Source organism: Ambystoma mexicanum, chromosome 1q (assembly GCF_040938575.1).
Source record: "Ambystoma mexicanum isolate Mex_15411 chromosome 1q, UKY_AmexF1_1, whole genome shotgun sequence".
NCBI lineage: Eukaryota > Metazoa > Chordata > Amphibia > Caudata > Ambystomatidae > Ambystoma > Ambystoma mexicanum.
The window spans coordinates 536,955,008-536,976,803 of record NC_090922.1 but is presented as its reverse complement, the minus strand read 5'-3'; the positions used below and the strand labels follow the sequence as shown (position 1 = coordinate 536,976,803).

General features: G+C 48.3%; 1 protein-coding gene across 5 annotated transcripts in view; it reads right to left on the bottom strand.

Moving 5' to 3' along the window:
* The window catches only part of CIC (capicua transcriptional repressor), a 2,254,744-nt gene that overhangs the window by 1,575,332 nt on the left and 657,616 nt on the right, over positions 1 to 21,796 (bottom strand). The gene's annotated exons all lie outside the window — the stretch shown is intronic.

Sequence of the window (21,796 nt, the reverse complement as noted above, 5' to 3'; positions counted from 1 at the left end):
GGCGCCACAAGCATCACAGGTGCACACGGTCTCGTGCGCGTCGAGGACTGGGACCTGGAACGGGCATAACTAGAACGATTCCCCTTGTCCGAGCGGGACCTTTCCCGTGAATCGTGCCAACCACCCGAGCCCAAAGACGCACGAGCAGTGTCTCTAGTACGGTCACGCCCAACCCCACTCGGAGGCGCGGACGGACCGGTGCCCCAAGAATCGCCAGCATTTTCTTACCGAAGGAAGCCCATTCCTCCGGAGTCGCATGCTTGGTGGGATAAACGACACGCCGACGGGCGGAGTCCTTGGACGAGGAAGGCGACCGATGACGGCACTTCCGTGAGTGCCTCAAAGAGGCAGAGGAGTGGCGGGATCCACTCCGGGACCAAGACCCCCCCTAGACTTACGACGACGATGCGGGGAGTCGCCCCTCGAATCGTCCGTCGAAAGCCCAGTGGACCTCGACTTCTGGGGCTTGGACACCTTACCGACCGACAGTTTCTTCTTGCGCTCCCGCAAGGCTTTGGATGTAAGCGACTGGCAGTCGACACAATCATCTGTGTCGTGGGCCTCCCCGAGGCACCAGAGGCAGGCGTCGTGCAAGTCCGTCACCGACATCTTGGACCCGCAGTCTCTGCATTTCTTGAATGCCCGGAAGCGGGGTGGAAGAAGAGGAAGACATCTCGAAAACTTCGTACAACCGAACAGGTTCGAAGAACCGAAAGAACAGAAACTCCTAAGAGTCGAGGCGCGCTGAGATCTCCGAAGCAAACACGTTCACGGAAAAAACAGAACTGAGGCTACAGGTGTCGTACGTCCTACTTATAACATCCAGTGACGTTGGCCGTCGGAGGAGGTCCTCGAAGGCGGTGTATCGGCGCAGGGCGCAGACGCCGAAAGATTTTCCGAAGCAGCACAGCTGTGGTGATTACTGTCATAGATATGGAATACGTCGGAGGATCCAATCCCCTCGAAAAGGCCTGACAGCATTGATCAGTTTAGAGTGATACGCTGCAGAAGAGGCAATGGCATTGACCTGCCTGTCCATGGTAAGGCTTGGTTCAAGGTACACGCCCAGTGTCTTAATCGCTTGTTGATACTTTGTTGTAATCTATTCTAAGCATGTGAATCCATGAAAGATCCAATGCTGGAGAAGGGAATAGTTTCTTACCTGTAACTCCATTTCTCCGGCATTGGTATCTTTCATGGATTCACATGCGCCCGCCTGCCTCCCCTGGCCATGCAAACTGGTTCCCCCACTACTTTGGGGGCCGAAATCTGAGGGAACGCGGGGGAGGGTCCTGTATTTATATCATGGCGTCCTGACGGAGCGGGCACGCATGATACAAAACGAGGCGGATAGGACGCATAAGCGTCGAAAAAGTTTTCCTACGGGAAAGGGTCTATATAATGTACCGGGGATTCCTCCCAGCCTGACGACGGGGAATATTCTAAGCATGTGAATCCATGAAAGATCCAATGCTGGAGAATGTAGTTATTCAAAATTACTGACAGTTCGGTTTTGTAGTAAATAAAATATACATCAAATTTTGAAAAGATGAAAGAAGTTCTGTTGTCGTTCAAAAATGATTTTTATCAAAGAAAAATAATCTCAAAAAGTGAGAAGTCACTAATACTTTCTTAGTGAGGAAGAGTTTGCCACAATTAATTAATCAATCAGACCAAATATCCCAATGCATTTCGGAAATAGATTTCCTTCATCAGGGCCAGTCTTAAGATAATGCATACATATTCATAAACAAAGAAAACAGTTCAAATTAGTGCATAATTGCGTATTGGTGTCATACATCATTGTGGTAAAGTTAAAAACGTACCATTCATTTGAAGTTGCAGTAATGGATGAATCACGTAAGGAGTAACGAAAAAAGAAAAGAAAAAATGGAAAAGGCCAATGAGTTGCTATTAAATGTAGGTAACTATCAATTAAATAAAAAGGAAAGAGCCAATTACCTGTGATTGGTAGGTAGTATGCAGAGTGTGGCGAATTATAGTGTAGAGGCCATGTGGTGACCGAATCAAACTGCCTGACAGGAATCAGCGCAGTGAATTAGCCTGCAATGCGATTGCTGGAAACAGAAGAAACCCGTTATTGTAAACGGTTCTAATCCGTGACTGTAGTTATTTAAAGGGTGAGGAGAGTCTTACCGTGCTGAACACGGGAGCGGAGCAGTTCTCCCATAGCCGGCATGAATCGGACTGCATTGTTAATCCTTGTGTTGTAGGATTCAGCTTTGGCATGTGTGATAGTTGTTTTATATTCTCTCGCAATGGTATTGAAAGCAGTTTTGTTGGGTTCGGTAGCGTTTTTTTCCATGTGGCAAGTGATATCCTTTTTTTGGAGCGAAGATCCATGAGTGCTTGGGAGAATCACGCATTGGAGTGCTTGGTTTTCTTAGCTTTTTTGGCCATAACGGGGGCGATAGTATCTACTGCTGTGGTTATGACCTGGTTGAAAGTGTTAGCTAGGAATACAGGATCATCTGGGAAGGGTGGTTGCAGAGCTGGTAAATGCATGTGAGGTAGGAGATTATCTTTCGTTAACTTCTTAGAACTCATTGAAAGTGCGGCAGGGAGAAGGATGGTGAGTTTAGATGGTCCTGTGGAGGTGTCAATGTGAAAATTAATACAGAAGTGGTCTGACTAAGGGATGGGGGAGATGGTAGAGAGGAGAATGGAGCAATTATGTTGCGCAACCCTGTCAAGGGTACACCCTTTGATGCGAGTAGGTTTGGTGATGGTTTGGACAAACCCTAGTGTGGCTAGCCCTTTTTGTAGGGCGGCAGCATTGGCATCATGGATGTCGTCTAGCCCTAGATTGAGGTCACCCAGTACTACTACTTTGGTTGTTTTTTTTTCAAGTTGTGTGAGAGAGTGGATAAGGGTTTCTTGAAAGTCAGCTGGTGGGCTTCGGGCCAATACACATGATGGAAAGTGATGGTGGATTTGGGTAAAGTTTTAAATTTGATGAGGAGGTATTCAGCATTGTGCCCTAGTTCCCCCTGAAGTCTTCTGATGTCAAGAGTGTCCTTGGCTAAGATGGACACACCTCCCCCACTTTGTCCTAGCCGATCCTGCCTAAATATGGTGTAGCCAGATGGGACAGCAAAGAAAGAGCAGGTCCAGAGGTGTCTTGTAGCCAGGTCTCACAAACAAAGAGAAGGTTGAGCTTATCTCTGGTGATGAGATAATGCACATCCAGAGTGTGTGTGCTGGGATAGAGCGAGCTTTCACCAGGGCGCATGGAAGGAGTGTGGAGGAGAGGCTACAGAGTTTGGCTGACATGGATAGTGTGGGCCTATGGTTAGTGGTCATGGCAGGTGGGGCGACAGGCGTCGGCTCGCTGAGTTCAGTAACCGACTTGGTTAACATAGTAGCATGGGCATTAATGACCAGCCTAACATCATTCACATCATTGACTAACATGGCAGTGGGGGCATAATTGACCAATCTATGTAGCCTTTCCTCTTCCTTACTTGTGTGAGGAGGAGGGTAGAAAGGAGGCACTGTTATTTTTTGTGACAAGTGAAAATCTGAGACAATTTTTGGCAAGAAAGAGGGTTTTACCCTAAGGACCACTTTATCTTAATAAAATATGGTGCGAGGAGGCCCGCTAGAAAGTGCCTGTAACTCACTTACCCAGCGGGCTGATGTAATTGCCACAAGAAGTATTGTTTTTAAAGTAAGGAGCCTTAACGGACAAGAATGTAAAGGCTCAAATGGGATGCATGTGAGGAATTTTAGTACTAAGTTTAAGTCCCACACAGGTACTTGAAAAAGGTATTGGAGGAAACACATTAGACCTTTTAAGAATTGAGTTATCAAAAGGTATCTTTAAGTAAGATTCTTCCTTTGAGGAGTGCTTACAAAGGGACAGCACTGCTAAATAACCTTTTATCGTGCCAACTGGGAGCCCCAGATTAGCAAAGTGTAACAGAAAAGATAATATTGTGGGAATATTACACTGAAACGGGTCCAAATTCTTATCTCTGCACCGGTTACTGAACTTGTTCCAACGGCACTGATACTGAGATTTAGTTGCTGGCTTTCTGGCCGAAAGCAAGATCTCCATGACGTCATCCGGAAGGTCCCAATCCTTGTATCCCAACCTCCAAGAAGCCATGCGTGAAGGTTGAGTGTGTTGACCTCTGGAAGGAGGATGTGACCTTCCTCTTGCTAGAGAATATCCTCTGTTTTTGGAAGACATATTAGAGGGCAGATGGACATGTCCAGAATGTAGGGGTACCACATTCTCCTGGCCCAGTCGGGGCAATTAGCATCATGCTTTTCCTTAACTTTCTCAACCCCCGATTACTTGAGGGATCACAGGAAATGGAGGAAACACATACAGAAGTAGAAACTCCCAGTCCACTACGAACGCGTCCCCTACAGCTCCCTCTCGAAGGAAATTCCCTTGAGCAGTACAATTTGCATTTCCCCGTTTACACTGGTTGTGAACCGATCCACTTGCGGGGTTCCCCAAAGGGCGAAGATCTCTTGAAGGACTTCCTGAGCTATTTGCCACTCGTGGGAAACCATGCTCTACCTGCTCAAAGCATCCGCCACTGTGTTTTGCTTTCCGGCTAGATGGACTGCCGATAGAGATCCCTTCTTGTACTGCCCAGAACCAGAGCTGCATTGCTTCTCTTCACAGTGGTAGTGACCCGTCTCCTCCTCTCTTGTTGAGGTAGTACACGGCCACCGTGTTATCCATCATTATTAGGACATTCTTTCCCCATACAGAGGGCAGGAAGGCCTTCGGTGCTAGTCTGATTGCCCTCAGCTCCAATAGGTTGATATGTAGTTTGGACGCTGATGGAGACCAAAGACGCTGATTGTCAACTCGTTGGTGTGAGCTCCCCACCCTGTGAGTGAGGCGTCCGTCACAACTGTTATTTCCAGCCATGGTTGCCAAAAAGATTCTCCTCTGAGGATATGTTCCCTGCAAGCCCACCATTGCAGATCCCGTGCTACTCTGGCTGGAACTTGCAAAAGATCTGAAATTTCCCCAGAAAATTGGGACCATTGAGTCCTGAGGGCACATTGAAGGGATCTCATCCTCAATCTGGCTTCTGGCACCAGACAAATGCAGGATGCCATAAGACCGAGCAACCTAAGAAAATCGAAGGCCGGTAGATACTGGGCATTCTGGAATTTTATTACCATCTGCAGAATGTGGTGAGCTCTCTTTGGTAGGCGAGACTTTGCCCAAACAAGTATCCAGGACTGCTCCAATAAACTGGAGTTTCTGAGATGGTATCATGTTTGACTTTTTTAAATTCAGAGAAAATCCTAGTTTGTGAAGGAAGTTGCAAGTTTTGGACAGATCTTCCTGGGCTTGTTCTGGAGAACATGCCCTGATCATCCAATCGTCCAGGTAGGGGTAGACGCGAATCCCCCCCTCTCCCGAGACTCGCTGCCACCACCGCCATCAACTTGGTGAAAACTCTTGGGGCGGAGGTCAACCGGAAAGGCAGAACTTGAAACTGATAGTGAGAATTGCCAATCGCGAACCTCAGGTACTTTCTGTGCGTGAGATGGATTGGCACATAAAAGTAAGCATCCTGAAGGTCCAATGATACCAACCAGTCTTGAAGTTGGAGAGCCTGAAGGATCTGAGAAAGTGTGACCATCTTGAACTTGTCCTTCCTGAGGAACTTGTTCAAGCTTCTCAAGTCCAAGATGGGTCTCAGTCCTCTGTCCTCCTTTGGTATGAGGAAATATGGGGAATACCAACCCTTGTTCCTCTCTGCTACAGGTACATGTTCTATTGCACCTTTCTGTAGCAGGGTTAAGATTTCCTGCAACAGGAGTGGGTCTGGATGTTTGACGGTTGTATCCCGGCGGGTGATACTGAGGTTTTCTTTTGAAAAGAAAGGCAGTAACCTTGGGATACTGTTTCCAGTGCCCAAGCATCTGAAGTAATGCCCTGCCATTCTTCCAGATGCTGTGAGATGCTGCCTCCCACTGGGGGTCTTGTGGGTCAAAACCTCGAGTGGTTTTGCAGCAGCGGCTGAAGGGACAGTTGCCGCTGCTGGAGCAGATCTAGCACCTTTTCCTCATCCCCAAGGAAATTTCCTTTGACCTCTGACTGGCCGGTCCACTTCCTTTCCCAAATGAGGAATAAAATCGAAAGGGACGACCCCTCCAGGAAGATGAGCCTGTGTAGGGGCGTTGTTGAGGTTGTTGTATAGCGGCACCGAGTGATTTTGCTGCCGCTTTGGAGATCTGCAGCTTCTCCAAACTTTCATCCGCCTTGCTGCCAAACAACCTTGAGCCGTCAAATGGCATATTAAGAAGCCTGGATTGCACATCCAGTGCAAAACCTGACTTTCTTAGCCACGCAAATCTGCATAGCACCATACTAGACACCATGGACCTACTGATTCTGTCAGCTGTGTCCAAACCTGATTGAAGGCATTCCCCCAAAGCCTCTTTTCCAACCCTTACTATGGATAGGAACCCTTCACGTTCCTCACCTTCCGGGATGTGTTCAGCTGCCGCTGACATGCAGTCCCACAGGGTATATGTACATCTTGCAAAGGTGCAAGTTACATTTGTGGATTTTAAAGCCATGCTCCCCGACGTAAAAATCTTTCTGGACCATGCATCAATCTTTTTATCATCCCTATCTGGGGAAATTGTAGGGTATGCACCATTTCTAGTAGAGGTAGCTGCATGAACTACCAGACTTTCAGGAGATGGGTGTTTACTGAAGTATTCGGGATCTGAGGGACAGGGTCTATAGTTTGACACATACTACTTATTTACTGCCGGAATAGATTCAGGGTTTTCCCATGCAGCGTTAACCTTCCTTTGTAAGGCTACATGAAAAGGAAGTATGGGGTCTTGCTGAGGGTCCTCCTGAAAGGATGTCAGTCATGTCATCCTCCTGATAAACAGGTGAATGACTACTCCATCACATGAATTCAGTTACCCCGTTAATCAATTTTCTATAACCCACATCAGCATGTTCAGCTGGGTCAGGCTTTTCAAATTCATATTCTGGAGTGTATCCAGACCACTTGCTGACTGCAAACACTCATAAGTCTTGCATCTTAGATTGAGGGTCAATTAACTCCTCAGGGATTTGTTTTGTATCAAATTTAACACCAGCAGGTGAAACCTCTTCTTCTGCTGATAAATCTCCTTCATATATGGAGGACATGGTTCTAAAACAATCATGTCTATTTTCTGGATGAAACCCCTTTTCAGGTGGCATAGACTATGACATTGGTGTCGATTTTGCCATTGGAGTGACCGAAGACGTCAACAAAAGCATCGATGGTGTCGATGTTGTAGTCATTACTGTCAATGTTGTCAAGGTAATTTTCAGCACCTTCAAAGGAATTGTCGACACCTTCAAAGGAATTGTCGACCCCGAAGGAGTTGTCGAGACCATCAACACCATCGAAGGAGCCTTCGACACAGTCGACTCTGCACGCGACCTAACCTTTTTGGGTTGGGTCATCGACACCCGACAGGAACCGTATCCATCTATATGGTGGTCGGAACCGAGGCACCAGAGGCAATTCTGATGGGGATCAGTTAGCGACATCTTTCTCCCACATTTCTGGCATTTCTTGAATCCAGTCTTCGGTGTGGAAGGATTAGATGAAGACGACATTATCGTACAAGCTGAAGCACTGTTTTCTCGATCCGAAGCAAAGCTAACTGAAAAATGGAACTGAGGCCAACGGGCGCGCTTGAGGCATTTAAACAGCGGATGGCGGCGTTTGACGGATGCCGCTGAGGGACACGGACGCTGCAGCCTCGGGTGGAGCGCCCTCTAGTGGAGAGAGAAACCATTTCCGAAGCAGCAAAGCTGAAGGTAAGGATATATCTAAGATGAGGAATACGTGGGAGGACACAATCCATTCGAAATGTGTGTTTAAATGACAAGCGAATGCTGTGTGAATGTGTGCTTAAATGAGCAAGTGAATGCTGTGTAAATGGTGTTCGAATGCATGGTGCGTTTGATTGAGCAAGGGAATACTGCTTGAAATGAATGCTGTGTGAATGTGTATTTGAATGTTTAAGTAAATATGGGTGTGCTTGTATTGGGTTTGTGCCGGTCTGGGAAGCTGATTTGTATGTGTGTGAGGGCTACAGGGGGGATTTTACTGGGTGTATATGACACCATCATAGATGCCCAGAAGAAAACTAAATGGTATACCACAGTAAGAAATGGCTAGACTGATTGCATAAATATGCATTATAGCCATGTAATAGTATCATGTAATATCATGATCGCTTTAAAAGCATGATAAAGCAATCACGATAAGTGTTATTACATTGCTAGACTGTGCCTAGGCACTTATTACAATAGCATGACTTACTACACCAAACTGCTAGTCTAGCCATGTAATATACTTATACTTGCTTTAAAAACTTAAGTAAACATGCTATGTGTTGTTACACGGCTAGACCTGCACTTTGATGCAATCAGTCTAGAAATGTCTTAATGTGGCATGACATTTTTTACTGGGCGTTTATGATGAAGTAAGAATTATAAGCATTGTTAGGCAAGATTGTATGCAGTACCCTTTGGGTGCACTACAACCACCCTGATCACCTGGCAATAGGAACCCTACCTTTGGTATATGTCTGTACTAACCACCACATTTCTGAATCCAGAACTAACCTACATTGGCTACCGGTCAAGCAGAGAATCTCATTGAAAACTCTTGCCCTCACGCACAAATAATCTCGCCAACAAGCTCCCCCCCCACCTCTGCAACCGGCACTCTCTCCATTCCTCCACCCGACCGCAAAGAACTGCCCAGTTCCATGGCCTATCAATTCCAAGGTTCAAACTCCAAAAAGCAGGGGGCACGAGCTTCCCTGTCCTAGCCTCCAAGCTCTGGAACACCCTGCCTGTCACCATCAGAAATGAAGACTCATTCAACACCTTCAAGTTGAAAACAAAATCCTGGGTCTTCGATCAGAAATGAGGCACTCCTTGACTTGTGCTATACGCCACAGCCTGTCAGCCTGCTGCCTCCAACCACTTTGTTAATTTTTTTAACTTGCCATATTTACCTGCCTAAACCTCTGTTACTATGACTATCGCGCCACTTTTGCTACCACACATCTATCCTTTGATCTCTGCTCGTTGTACATTTTCTGTCTCTATGCTTCACCTTGTTAATTACCATTGTAATATATATATATATATATATATATATATATATATATATATATATATATATATATATATATATATATATATATATATATATATATATATATATATATATATATATATATATATATATATATATATATATATATATCTATATCTATATTCTGCTACCTATTCATGTTTATAACTATGCTTGTATATAAGATATGTATGTATACTTTTCTCAAGTTGCGCCCTGATGCCCCTGGGATGGATGGTGCGCGTTATAAATAAGCAAAATACAAAAAAATACAAATACACAGGTTGGTAGCGTGTTGAGCAGCCAGGATTATTTAAATAGGGGTCAATGTGAGCTGTAGGGGAGTTACACAGAGATTCACATTGACAAGTATTCAAATACACTCTTACACAAGGTTTCTTGATTAAACAATTATTAGTTTAACAGTCAGTTTGAGTAAGCCTTCTTCAGAAGGGGCAATATAATAGTAACACACAAATACACTCCAAAATACACACTCTTAGTTACCTAATTCAGTAGTTATCCATTTGGGAAGGCACATAGACACTTCCTACACCCTCGGGTGACTTAAATAGCTAGGACACTGTGGACATTATTCTATCAATGTGGCATTTAGAGCAATACTTAGGAGTTTGTCAAAGAGAAAGGTTATTAGAATAAAACAAAACAAGAGATCTCACAAATATTCTGAAGCAGGCAAGTACTTTTGGTAACCTCCAATGCAAAGTAAGTTAACCCCTTTGCTGGAAGGAAGACAAAACACAATGTCAGAGGGAAGAACAGTCATTCAGGGAGCCAGGCCAGGCAAAATTCTAGGTGAGCTGAAGCAATTCTTTCAGGTAAGTAAAAGTGTTGCACAATGTTTTTGATGTCTTTGTAGAAAAGAAGAAATCAAAGCAGGGCCACAAGCTGATTAGGCTTGTGAGGGAAAGAAGCTGATAGCAACACTACAGAAGCAAATCAAGACAAGTCTCCAATGAAGACAAGTGAGGTTTCACAACAAGACGCAAGTTCTCTTAGATTGCACAGTACCTTTGGTAAGAAGAAAAACAGTTCCAGCTGGCTTCTGTTCCTGTGCAGCTCTGCAGATCCTGTGTTCTAGGGCCTCAGTAGTGGGGAGAAGAGAGAGAACGTTTGGAGGACTCCTGCACTGCATCGGGACAGTCGGTGACAGAAAAGGACCAACTTCTATTCAGTGGCACTTTGCGGTTTCAGCTCCTCGCGCCTCAGCAAATAGCACCACTGTGGACTAATGGCTGTTGACATGGGCTTTCCTCGCATCTTGGGTCCAGAACTCTGTTGAGGTGGCTCAGTGTCAGGCAGAAACCTGTGCAGTTCCCTTAGGGACCACTGCAAAAGATTTAAGACTACAGGTGTTGGCAGTAAACCCACTTGGTAGCAGTCTGTACCACCCAGATTTACCTGGTAGCTGTGGCTGAGCAGTCAGACTTCCCTCAAGAAGAGTTAGGCAGTATGTAAAGTATACAAAATAGGCACTCAGATACAATAATACAAGCAAACACTGACCAGAGCTTTGGTATCAAAGTATATCATTATTTAAAAACACACGGTTTGAAACACTCCAGCACTCTTGTTGTAAAATATTCTAAACACAGTTACTATTGTAATATATACACCCCTTTTTCCTTATCAGATAAGTCACAGTAAAACACCACTTATTTTCATACAGAGGTGAGCGCTTAACTAGATTGCACTCCGATAAGTTTGTGAGAAAGGGAGGGAAAAGGCAGAATATGGAAAGGTACACCACTCTAAGATTCAGGAACACTGTTAGCAAGGCAGAGAGCAAAAAGTCACTGGTGAGTCAAAGTCCAAAGACTGGGCCCCCTCTTAGAGAGAGCAGAGCACAAATGCGCCCAAGATCACACAGTTACACTAGGCTTAGAAAGTCTTTCAGAGGGTTCAAAAAGAGTTTAGAGAGGCTTTAAGAAAGTTTAGCCAGGGTGTCCCAGACTAACCCAGGTTCGAAAGCCGGGGGCTAAATCTGCCCCGTACAGTCTGTAGCAAGGGAAGCCAGACAGGACACGGTACCTTAAGTGGGAAGGATCCTCCAGCGGTGGCAGTTGTTCCTGGTAGTGGGTGCAAGTTGCGTCGTCGTCCAGGGGAAGAGAAGATCTCGACTTGGAGGAAAGATGAAGGTCGTTGCACTACCAGGGAAGAAACCAGCCGCAGAGTTTTCCGGTTAAAGGTGGTACCTTGGTTTCGCAGTCGTGGTAAAACGTGGTATCCCGGTTGCCGGGGTGCTTGGCACGGGCAAGGCGGCCACGAGGTACGTCAGGAAAGCGAAAAGACGGTGAAACTGGTTATCCCCACCAGTCAAAGGAAGAAGACTCTCCGGCGGGAGATCTCCTCTGTCGTTGGGAAAAGTGGTGAGGCAGTCCAGCAGGGCTCCACCGGTGGTGGTGTCGTAGCAGGTCGGCTCAGCTTCTCCCTTGTCGAATTCTTAGGTCCTGTGGCGACTTCTGAAGTTCCAGTCCCCAAAGCCCTGCTTTTATGCAGCAAACCCCCATTCTGTCACTCAAACATGCTAAGTGGTGAGCCGGCCGGCTCACCACTTGGGCCAATCAGGATGGAGTGCGACTTGAGTTGCCTAGGCAACTCAGTCCAGGGTGCCTAAATTCCCCTCCACCCCTCCCAAGTACTCCAGACAGAGTGGCACCACTTTGGAGGGCTTCTGTGGAGAAGCCCGCCAAAAAGTGGAACAAAGGGCTCGACTTGGGTTGGAGTCACAGAAGAGAACACAAACGCAATTTTAGAATCAAGTTTTGGCAAAAAATACCAACCGGAGAATTAATATTAATTAAATAAACCGGAGGTATGTTCGAGGCTACCGTAAATAATTAAATAAAGATAGTAGCCTAAAACAATGGGAGATCCCATAGGACAATATTTGCGGTTCAATATAAAAAGTAGTATCCACTGCCACCAGCCAAAACTCGATCAGGGGGGACGGAGACGTGCCCCCTCGACTAACAGACCCTGGGGCAATCGAATTGCCTCAGCCAGTACGTCCACAATATGATGGTTTGTACTGGTTCTGTTCAGAATTTAAGACTAGTATAGTCAATGGTGACTTTACATGCCCTGGGAGACAGTAGTCAGTCCCAGGGTATGGAGTCTATACTGGGGCGTCACTATGACACCCCTGTGTTACTGCACTGAGGGTGCTGTGTAACACACATCACAAAAACACATGAAGCCCTATGGAGTAAAAGACCCCATAGCCCATTAAACACATCTAGATTCAAAGAAAAACACTCAAATCATGCCCAAGAGTGAGGGTAAAAGAGTCTCACTCTTGGCAGGAGAAAAAAATAAACCCCAAAAATCCAGCAAAGCTGCTGGGGGACTCACTAGGTTAGGAAATTCAGCCTAAACAGAGAATTCTCCCTAATACTCAGGATCGGTCAGTCCTGCTTCCTGGGAGTCCCGAGGATCTTCCTGGAGCTCTTGGCCAACTTAAAAGCAACGCACACAAACTGGTGTTCCTCTCCATGGCTCTATGGTTTGCAACATCAACTGCAGTAGAAATTCAACCAGCTTCGAGAGGATGTCCTGGCAGCTTACTCTGGAGTTGGTTGGTCGCACCAACTCAATTGGAGAAGTCATCCTTGCAGGGCTTCTCTAGTTGAGGCGAATTCTGAGCTTCAGTACAGCAGCAGGGCTTGATCGGGCAAATCAACGGTCCAGGAGTTGCAGCAGGCGTCTCTTCCAAGTTCTTCTTCGGATTCCTTCGTCCAATGGTCTACTCACCGGAAAGCCAGCCGGCCAAATCACCTAAGAGTGCATTTCTGTATCCTAGAAGACTAAGCACAGGGAGTTTCGGGCACCTCCCTCGCTTCCTGCCCCCACCAGACACCCTGGAACCAGAGGCAGCCTTCACTTGTGAATCCCGGCAAAAACAAAATGAACAAAGGGACCAAACCTGGTTTGGCGCGCAGAGTAAATCTCAAGGAGGACCTCTCCACAAAGAAATGGCGAAAAGAGATGACAGGGGCCACCACGGTAGTTAAAAGTAAACCACTGCCACCGGCCATTCATCGAGGAAAGTGTAACAGAAAAATGTTACATGAGAAGCTAGACAAAGGGGATAATAAGTAACCCCTCCAGAACCCTATTGTAAGATTGTGTGTGCTAGGTCTAGAAAGTTAAAAGTGTAAGTCAATTTCACTTCATTGCTCCTGGAAACAGTTTATCAAAGAAGAACAAGTTACTCTCTTACCTGGTAACGTTCCTTCGATGGGATGGTCCGACGACGTATTCCATATCTATGACATGTAATCACCACAGCTGTGCTGCTTCAGAGAATCTTTGGCGTCTGCGTCCTGCGTCGATACGCCGCCCTAGAGGACCTCTGACGAGCGACGTCACTGGATGTTATAAGTAGGACACACGACGGCCCTAGCCTCAGTTGTAGTTTTTTCCCAGAACGTTTGGCACCAGTCTTCTGCCAGTCTGACACACAAAGCCTTGTGGAAACGTAAGCTGCAATCGCATAAGAAATTCTGTAGCGGGGAAGGCAGGGAGGGAGCGATATGGAATACGTCGTCGGACCATCCCATCGAAAGAACGTTACCAGGTAAGAGAGTAACTTGTTCTTCGAGGGGATTGGGTCCTCCGACGTATTCCATATCTATGACAGACTCCCAAAGCAGTACCAATGCAAGGAGGTGGGAAAAGAATTTAGAATGCCCAATCAAATTGCAGAGTAAAGGACCGCCTTGCCAAAGGCCAGATCCTGCCCACAGATGGAATCGAGGGAGTAGTGACATACAAAAGTATGTACCGAAGCCCAGTGGCTGCATCACAGATGTTACGAATAGGAACACCCCTCTGTAGGGCAGTAGAGGCAGCCATACCCCTGATAGAATGGGCCCGCAAGCCGACCGGTGGGTCCTTACCCGCCAAGCGATAACACTCTGAGATAGCCAAAATAAACCAGTGAGACAGTCTGTTTCGTTACAGCTTGTCCCAAACGCTTTCCAGCGTAACCAATGAAGAGTTGAATGTCCACTCTGACCCGGGACATGCGTGAAATATAAAAGCTTAACGCTCTCCTAGGATCAAGCCTATGGAGCCTCTCCTCTTCCTTACCAGGATGTGGAGGAGGATAAAACGCCGGAATGACAACCTTCTGGCCTAAATGAAATTCCGACACCACCTTCGGAAGAAAGGAAGGAAGAACTCTAAGGACAACCCTGTCCTTCTGAAACACAGTGAAGGGTGGCTTAACTGAAAGGGTCTGTAACTCACTCACTCTGCGAGCGGAAGTGACCGCAACCAAAAATACAGTTTTAAGAGTTAACAGTCTCAAAGGGCATGAATGCAAAGGCTCAAACGGAGCACCCATCAGAAACTTGAGAACAAGGTTCAAATCCCAACCGGGCACCTGGAAAGGTGACGGAGGGAACACATTAGTGAGCCCTTTCAGAAACTGAGAAATTAAAAGAATTTTAAAATAGGAATACTCTTCAGACGATCGCTTAAATATGGACAGCGCCGCCAGGTAACCTGTAACGGTACCCACTTGCAAGCCCCTGTGGGCCAAAGAAAGCAAAAAAGACAGAACCATGGGAATGTCACATGCAAAAGGATCCACATTCTTAACCCTGCACCAGTCGCAGAACTTACGGCAACGGTACAGGGACTTTGTTGCGAGCCATCTGGCCGAGAGCAATACCTCCATCACGTCGTCAGGGAGGTCCCAATCCTTATCGTGGGTAATAATAAGCAGCGCTCAGATACCTGAGGGTTTGTGGCGCTATATAAAATGCAAAATTATTATTATTATTATTATTATTATTATACCTCAACCTTTCAGAAACCAAGCGTGAAAGTTGAGGGATCTGACCTCTGGATAGAGAACCTGACCCCCCCTCCCGTGAGAGCAGATCGTCTCGGTAGGGAAGACGACGTGGAGGGCAGATGGACAAGTCAAGAAGCTCCGGGTACCACGTCCTCCGGGCACACGCCGGAACAATGAAGATCATCCGGGAACCGAACCTCCGTCACCTCCGCAGTACTTGCGGGATGAAGGGGACTGGAGGAAACACGTACAGCAGTGGGAATGACCACTCCACCACAAACGCGTCTCCTAAGGCTCCTTTTGGAGGAAATTCCCGCGAGCAGGACCTCTCACACTTCCGGTTGACACTGGAGGCAAAGAGATCCACTGGAGGGATCCCCCAAAGGGCGAAGATCTCCAGGAGAATCTCCTGAGCCAACTCCCACTCGTGAGAGATCGCGCTCTGCCTGCTCAGAGCGTCCGCCATCTCGTTTTCGTCTCCGGTCAGATGAACTGCCGAGATCGAAACTTCCTGCTGGATTGCCCAGAACCAGAGCTTCATCGCCTCTCTGCACAGAGGAAGTGACCCTGCCTCCCCACCCCTTTTTGTTGAGGTAGTGCATGACCACCGTGTTGTCCGTCAGGATCAGGACATTCTTCCCTCGCACAGTCGGCAGAAAAGCCTTCAGGGCTAGCCTGACGGCCCTCAGCTCCAACAGACTGATATGGAGTCTGGACTCCGGCGGCGACCAACGACCGCTGACTGTCAACTCGTTGGCATGAGCTCCCCATCCCGTGAGGGATGCGTCCGTTACGATCATCACCTCCGGCCAGGGTAGCCAAAATGGAGCCCCCTTCATCAGATGGTCTTCACCGGCCCACCACATAAGGTCCTTGGCGACCGAGGACGGCACCTGAACAGGGTCTGACAACCTGCCGGAGGACTGAGACCACTGAAGCTTGAGTGCCCATTGCAAAGATCGCATCCGCAACCTGGCCTCTGGCACCAGAAGAATGCAGGATGCCATGAGGCCGAGCAATCTCAAGAACTTGAACGCTGGGAGACTCTGGGCAAGCTGAAACTTGTGCATCATCTGCTGAATGGGATGAGCCCTCACATGGGGAGGAAGACACGGCCCCAGGGCCTGTCGAGCACAGCTCTGGTGTACTAGAGCCTCTGAGTTGGTGTCAAATGGTACTTCTTTAAGTTGAGGGAGAAGCCCAGCTTGTGAAGGGAGTGGCAGGTGACTGACAGATGATCCAGGACTTGCTCGGGAGAGCGCGCCCTGATCAACCAATCGTCCAGGTAGGGGTAGACGTGAATCCCCCCCTTTCCTAAGGTGCGCTGCCACCACTACCATGAGCTTGGTGAAGACCCTTGGGGCGGAGGTCAATCCGAACAGCAGGACCCGAAACTGAAAGTGCGAGTCGCCAACCGCGAACCTCGGGTACTTTTTGTGCTTTGGATGTATCGGCACATGAGAATAAGCGCCCTCGAGGTCGAGAGACACCAACCAGTCCTGAAGTTGAAGGGTCTGGAGGACTTGAGAGTAACCATCTTGAACTTGTCCTTCCTGAGGAGTTTGTTCAAACCACGCAAGTCCATGATGGGTCTCAAACCCCCGTCTTTCTTGGAAATCAAAAAATAAGCGGAATACCATCCCTTGTTCCTCTCCGCTACAGGCACCATTTCTATGGCGCCTTTCTCCAGCAGAGATTGAATTTCCTGTGCAAGGAGCGGATCCAGACTCTTCAAAGATATTCCCCGGTGGATTGTCTTGAGGCCTCTGCCGGAAAGGAAGACAGTAGCCGTGGGTTATGATCTCCAGAAGCCACACATCTGAAGTAATGGCGCACCACTCTGCAAGATGCTGCGCCAGCCTTCCCCCAACCGCCGAACCATGGGACATGGCCTCATGACTGAACTGAAGCGGCTGCGGCGTTGCCTGAGGGCACAGAGGCAACAGCCCGAGCGGCCTTGGCACCTCGAGTACCTTGTTTTCCACCTCTGGCACTCCTACGGTGGCCCCTTTGACTGGCAGCTCCTCTCGCTTTACCAAAGGATGAGTAATAACGAAAGGAACCTCCCCTCCATTGCTGTCCCCTAGGACGAAAAGGCGGAGGTTGGCGAACTGCAGCGCCCAACGACTTTGCTGCAGCTTTGGAGGTTTGCAACCTCTCAATGCTCTCGTCAGCCTTGCTGCCAAAAAGATGTTCCCCGTCAAAGGGCATGTTGAGGAACCGGGCCTGCACATCAGGAGCAAACCCCGACTTCCGCAACCACGCAAACCTGCGTATCACGGTGCTTGCTGCCATGACCGGCTGACGCAATCTGCCATGTCCAAACCCAACTGAACGCCCTCACACATGGCATCCTTGCCATCCTGAACCATGGCAAGGAAACCATCCGGTTCATCCCCTTCGGAAATATGTTCAGCCGCTAAGGAAACAGTTCCACAGAGCGTGCGTGAAACGTGACAAGGCACATATGGAGTTGGTCGCCTGAAGCCTCATACGCCCTGAAGAAAACACTTTCTTCACCCAGCCGTCAAAACGCTTATCGTCCCTATCAGGAGGGATGGTAGGATACGACGCCTGCTTTGCCGGGGCCGTAGCCGCCTGCACCACCAAACTCTCTGGAGTGGGTTGCTTGGTCAAGTAGCAGGGGCTGCTACTGGCTGGGCGGTATTTTCGTGGCAAAGACTTGCCCACTGCCGGGAGACTCTCCGGAGCAGTCCAAGCCGCCGCCACCCTCCTCTGTAGAGCCATATGGAACTGCAGTACCGGGTCAGTTGGTGGACCTTGGTCGAGGATATCCGTAAGGTCATCCTGAAGAAAATCCCCTGGGGGAGCAGACTATCCCAAGTACTTGGTGACCCTAGACATAAGGCGCCGGTACGAGGAGTCGGCATGAGTGCCAGGCTCAGGCCTACAAAACTCCACCTCCGGAGAGGTGTCCAGCCCACTGGCATCGTGCAGGGACTGCCGCAGGTCCTCAATCTGGCAATGGCCCGAGAGAATCTCGTCCTGCACTGTATCAGGAACCATGCCATCATCAGAGCCCTCATCCACCTCTGAAATAAACTCAAGATGGCGGTAAGAAGGCACAGAATGTGGAACAAAGCCATGCTTGACATTGGCCAAAGCTTTTCTAGGGGGTTGCACTGAGCCCTGGGTTAGCCCTGTCAAAACAGCCTCGAAAGGCATCGAGTGAATCGGCGTCAACGCCGAACGCGGCGCCGACAGCATCGATGGCGTCGACACAGGCCTCGAGGCCAGAACTCAGAGCGTGTCCCTCGACAGCCTGGGTGCCAATGGCGTTGATGACTTCTTCGGAGGCGGGGCCTCAAAAGAGTCCGTCGGTGCCACCGGCGTCGACGTCCTCCTCGAAGACACCACAGGTGCACACGGTCTCGAGCGCGTCGAGGACCTGGACCGGGCATGACGTGAACGATTCCCCTTGTCCGAGCGGGACCTCTCCCGCGAATGGTGCCGATCATCCGAGCCCGAAGGCATGCGAGCAGTGTCTCGACCGATCATGACCAACCCCACTAGGAGGCGCGGACGAACCAGTGCCCTGCGATTCGAGAATCGCTAATATTTGCTTCCCGAAGGAAGCCCATTCCTCCGGCGTCGCATTCTTGGTGGGATAAGCGACCCGCCGACGGGCGGAGTCCTCGGATGAGGACGGGGAAGGCACCGATGACGGCGCTTCCGGGAGTGCCTCGAAGAGGCAGAGGAGTGGCGGGATCGACTCCGGGACCGAGACCCACTGGACTTCCGACGCCGATGCGGGGAGTCGCCTCTCGAATCGTCCGTCGAAAGCCCAGCAGACCTCGACTTCTGTGGCTTGGACACCTTACCTACCGACAACAACTTCTTGCACTCCCTCAAGGCTTTGGACGTGAGCGACTGGCAGTCAACACAATCATCTGTGTCATGGGCCTCCCCGAGGCACCAGAGGCAGGCGTCGTGCAAGTCTGTCACTGACATCTTGGACCCACAGTCCCTGCACTTATTAAAGCCCTGATGCGGGGTGGAAGACGAGGTAGACATCTTTACGAAGAATATACTTCACAATATAAACAGGTTCGAAGAACCGAGAAAGAACAGAAACTCCAAAGAGTCGAGGGGCGCCGAGATCTCAAAAGTGAACACGTTCGCAGAAAAAACGGAACTGAGGCTACGGGCGGCGTGCGTCCTACTTATAACATCCAGTGATGTCGGCCGTCGGAGGAGGTACTCGAGGGCGGCGTATCGACGTCATCGACGCAGGACGCAGATGCCGAAGATTTTCCGAAGCAGCACAGCTGCGGTGATTACATGTCATAGATATGGAATACGTCAGAGGACCCAATCCCCTCTAAGGTATTTTAACCTTTGGGAAATCTAAAAAACATCCCTGTGTCACAGCACCTATGGTGCTGTGTGACACAATGTAAAGATGATGCCTATGGAGTTTGTCAGACTCCATACTTAACAAAGAAACACACAGAGTTCAAATCACATTAAAAAGACATGAGAGTGTGGGGCAAAAGGGTCTCACTCTCTCCAGGTTAAAAATTAAAGGTCCTAAAATCCAGCAAAGTTACTGGGGCTCTCTAAGGTAGAGAGGAATTAGCACATTTCTGAGAATTCTCCCAAACAATTATTACATGGCTAGACTGGCATTTTGGTGAAGCCTTTCTTGCTAAAATATATTGCTGTGGCAAGGCATTTATTACTGTCATCTATGATGATGCAAACATAAGACAATGCATTACTTACCGTAAAAGCATTTCTGATTGTTGTATCTGCTTAGAGTCACATGCTGTGCATAGGTCCGACATCCATTGGTCACTGCAGAGTATTGCATTTTGTTTTTCGTAGTCGAAAAGGGGACGTCGACAAGGCGTGCCTGTAACACTATCCCTATAGTGATGTGCGTTGTACCCACAATTCCTCACGCGTCGAGGTCCCTCTGTATTTTTTCTTTCCTGAGGGAGCCTTCTATACGTGAATGAGTACAGAAAAGAGAGAGATGTAGAAAGATGTCTATGTTCCTTCCATCCGAGCGGGGAGGAAGGGTGGGCGCATGTGAATCTAAGCAGATACAACCATCAGAAATGCTTTCACAGTAAGTAATGCATTGTCTTCTGATGTTTGTTAATCTGCTTAGAATCACATGCTGTGCATAGACTAGCGAGCAGTACCCGGAGTTGGCGGTGGGTTATGAGAAGGAACAGTGGAGAAAAGATGTCTTAATACTGCCTGTCCCACCTGGGAGTCAGATCTAGAGTGTGCATCTAGACAGTAGTGTTTTGTAAAGGTGTGCACAGAACTCCAGGTAGCCGCTTTGGAGATGGACTCAAGGGGAACATTTGCAATGAATGCTATGGATGCCCCAGTGCCTCGAGTAGAATGTGCTCTTAGCTTGAAGGCTAGTTCTCTCTTAGCAAGAGTGTAACAGACTGATGCATTGAACAATCCATCTAGATATAGTGGACTTTGAGACTGCATCTCCTTTTCTTCCTGCTGCCACCGAGACAAAGAACTGATTAGTTTTTCTCAGTGGCCTGGTTCTTTCCATGTAGAACATGACAGCTCTGCGTACATCCAGAGTATGCAGACTTTTTTCTCCCAAGTTGGAAGTACTATAGACTGATTTACATGGAACTTCGAGATTAATTTCGGTGCAAACCTTGGGTGTGTGCGTAGAACCACCTTATCTTTGTGAACTGTTACGAAGGGGTCTAAAACAGAAAGAGCCTGTAGTTCACTTACTCTCCTAATGGAGGTGATAGCTATTAGAAAAGCAGTCTTAAGAGTGAGGTCCTTAAGAGTTGCCTTGTGCATGGGTTCAAATGGCGAGCCCATGAGTCTGGTAAGTACCACATTTAAGTCCCATCCGGGAGCTGGGTTAGCTATCGGAGGGTGTATTCTCTTTACCCCCTCCATGAAGGCCTTGATAACTGGGATCTTCCACCACGACACTTTAAGTTGGGAAGTGGTGTATGCAGAAAGTGCCGCCAGGTGGACTTTAATGGAATTGAACACTAGACCTGAATCCAATAAATGGGTCAGGTACAGAACAATATGTGTGGGAGAGCAGTCAACCGGGTTGATGCTCTTTCCTCTACACCAGATGACAAATCTTCTCCACTTTCTAGAATAGCAGTGGCGAGTATTAGGTTTTCTGGCTTCCGTGAGGATGTCCATACATCTCTGCGGGAGTTGTAGATGTCCAAATTCTATGATCTCAGGAGCCAGACTGCTAAGTTCATGTTCTGAGGGCATGGATGCAGTGTCCTTCCCTTGTCTTGTGACAGCATGTTGTGTGGGCAGGGAAGTTTCACTGGGGGAGATTGAGACATCTCCATCAAGTGAGCGAACCATGGCTGCCGGGCCCACATCGGGGCCACTAGTATCATGGTAACTTGTTCCTGGTGCATCTTGTGCACTACTTTGTTGAGAAGGGGTATCGGGGAGGGGGGGGGAAAGCGTAAACAAATTTCCCTGACCATTGAATCGACAGACCGTTCCCCTTGGACTGGTTCTGGGGGTACCTGGAGGCGTAACTTTGGCATTGTGAGTTCTCCAGAGTTGCGAACAGGTCTATTTCGGGGAATCCCCATTGCGTGAAGACGTCTAAGACAATGTCTTCGTGCAATCGCCATTCATACTCCTCGGGCAGGGGGAAGTCTCTGCTGAGTTCGTCTGCTAGCAGATTGAGTTCCCCTGGTACGTGTTGTGACAGTAGGAACATGTTGTGTTTGAGAGCCCACTTCCATATATTCTGGGACAGCTTGGACAGTCCTGGAGAGTGGGTGCCCCCCTG